Here is a 3,113-nt window from a genome sequence, read left to right on the forward strand (position 1 = left end):
TATGTGATCTAATGCCTCTTCTGGCCTGCAGGTGTATGTACATGTAGGCAGAATACTGTACATATAATAATAAATAAATCTTAAAAACAAAACAAAACAACAACAACAAAAAAAACAGGCTCCAAGCCAGCCATGGCAGCTCACACCAGGGCACCACCTTAAGGCAATTCCTAATTGCTATGCTGGAATGGTGTCATAGGCAGTCTTCTCCCTTTATAGTTTTTCGGATTTTCCACATTTCCCACACCAATGCTGTATTGAACCAGGCTTCCAGCTTGGCGGGGGGGGGGGGGGGGCGGCGTTTAGAAAGTTAGTGGGTAGAACCAACCACTGCATGACATAATCTTATGTAAAGCTCAGTCAACTTTAAGGTTTTTCGCCAGGCGGATCTGAGTTCCAGGACAGCCTGGTCTACAAAGAGTCCTGGACAGCTGAGGCTACACAAAGAAACCCTATCTTGAAAACGTAACAAAACAAAACAAAAACGAATAACCAAACACCCCCAAAGCAAAAAACAAAAAAGCCCCCCAAAATATGCACCCCCATCACTTCAGGTCTTGGCTCCATTCCAAGGTCGGCATCTGGCAGTGAGGAAGAGGCAGAGGAAGGGCTCTGTTGTTCAAGGGAGAGATCACGTAACAAGTACCCAGAACGAGCAATTCTTTAGGTCTGTTGGCTGGTAAATTCCCATCTAAGGTACATTGATGTGCCTGGATTTAAACTGTTGGACTAGTCTTCCTTTTATGCCCCTAATGACAATGATGGGGGATGTGCAGAGAGAAACAATCATGAGCTAAAACTTAAAAGCCACAGAAAATTTCAAGTGCGAAAAGGCAAGGACCTCCAGCAGTAAGATTTTGAGAGAAAAAACAAAGCAAGACTCTGTGTAGACTTTGAGAGCCAGCTGCTGTGGCACACACCTTTAATCCCAGCACTCGGAGAGGCAGAGGCAGGATCTCTGAGTTTGAGGGTTCCAGAGAAATCCTGTCTTGAAAAACCTTAAAAAAAATTTTTTTTTTTAAGTTTTGAAAAATCTATAGAACCCTAGAGTTCCAGGCAGTTTCTGAAGTGTAAGGTGGCAGGCTGTATGGTTGAGCTGAGTGTCAGAGCCAGGCCAAAACAAACAGGAGCAATGAGGTTCTTTCAAAATGGCTTTTATTGAGACACTTCAGAGAGATTTCCAGTTGGGAACTCATTTCCACGGTGGCTAAAACCCTTTTGGTGCTGAGGGTTCACATCCATCCATTTGGCAAAGGAGCACCCTGACTGCTCAGATGTCCAGGCAGCACAAGCCCTACGTTGCTTCTCTGCTATCTGGACCAGTTTCATTAGTGGTCTTTGCATATCTTAGGTTAAATCTCCGTGAGTGGGGAGGTGGCTTCAGTATCAGCTGGTGTTTCTGCCTGGGTGGGTACGTGGAGATAAAATGGTCTTCTGGACCACAGCTGCTGTGCACATATCCTGGCAACTGATTGATTTAAAAAGGCTCCAAGCCATCAGTCATAGAGGAGGGAGGAGTAAGGGGAAAATGGGAGGGAGGGAGGAATGGGAGGATACAAGGGATGGGATAACAATTGAGATGTAATATGAATAATAAAATCTATTAAAAAAAAAAAAAAAAGGCTCCAAGCCAGCCATGGCAGCTCACACTAGAACTGAACCTTTTCCTTTACCGTTTTCAAGTCAGCAAACAGGTCTTTTCTCGAAAGAGGCTCAGGAGTGCTGAAGAGATGTTGCCTTCAGGAGGTGAACTATCTACCTCAGCATGGAGAAGTTCCACCCTACATGCATCCTTACCCCATTCTGCAATTATCCTGTTCTCAGAAATTTCTGCCCAGTAAATCTACCAGCTCCTCCAGTGCCAAGTGCCCCAAATGTGCGTGCTCTCCAGTCTTTCTCTTCAGAGCAAAATGCTCACAGGACTCTAAAGGCAGAGCAGCTGCCTGTTTGGTACAGCTGTGGCCGCAGGCAGGAATGAACAGTACACAAGGAAGACAGATCACCAGGGGCCAACGTGTTTATATCCTTCACCATGACATTTACATAGAGACCCAGGCTCTGCTCCATATCAAAAGGGGAACTGAAAACCTCAAGAATGTTCACTTTTGCAGCAAAAAGGCAACATACACACGCATGAAAACAACTTGCAGCAGGTGCCTGGAGAGAAAGCATGCTTTAGGCTAATGACAGGCTGTGAATTTCCACAAGTTTTCTTCGTGATCGTGGCTTCCATCTCTGCTCAGCGTGCTGTGGCATCTAACAGCAAACGATGTAATGGGCACACAGGACTATCGTGTAATAAAAGCAAATATTTACATTAAGCACAATACAGCAATTTATTTAGATGCTTAAAATGAATACAAAGGGAAATAAAGACCACAAAATCATACATACTACAACAGTGTGTCATATATTAGATGGTATAAATGAATACACCCAGTGGTGCTCAACTAAAGAGGAAACTAAATATCCCAAACGCAGCACCCAACTGTGCTTGCTGCTGACACAACACTCTTACAGATCTAAAAGGTGTCAAAATTAGTAGCTGTAAAATCAATTCTTGCATGTTACTTTAGCTTAAAAGGTCTCAGAAAGATCTGAAATACCATTTTTGACAACTGTAATGTCAAGGATACTCAGAACAAGAAAAAAATTCTATGATACAGGAGAGTCCAGATATATATCTTATGTTGCTGGCCTCTGTTGCAAGATTGTACAAGGTTATGTGCAAAAACTAAGTCTGTCCAAAGGTCCGTACTATCGCAGGGTCAAGCTTCTGCTAGGTAAACTAGATATAGCATTTATCACACAGCAAGGGCAACACTAGAAACCATCTATGACGGGCACACAGTAACAGTGTCATAAGCATCACTTGAAGTCTAAAAGACTGTACAAATATACATTTCAATTATTCAGAATGAATACATGAAAAAAGGTCCATGTTCCCAAGTCTACTAGACACACCTGACTGGTAGCTGTGTATGCCCGCCCTGTACTACTCTTGTGAACCAAGGTAAGGCTTTCCCGGGACATCCAACCCAACATCTTACTGAAGGAAACAAACACTGGGAAGGCAGGTAGGTAATGAACTACTTCTCCCTGTGTGTATTCAC

The sequence above is a fragment of the Acomys russatus genome, chromosome 4 (assembly GCF_903995435.1).
Source record: "Acomys russatus chromosome 4, mAcoRus1.1, whole genome shotgun sequence".
Lineage (NCBI taxonomy): Eukaryota > Metazoa > Chordata > Mammalia > Rodentia > Muridae > Acomys > Acomys russatus.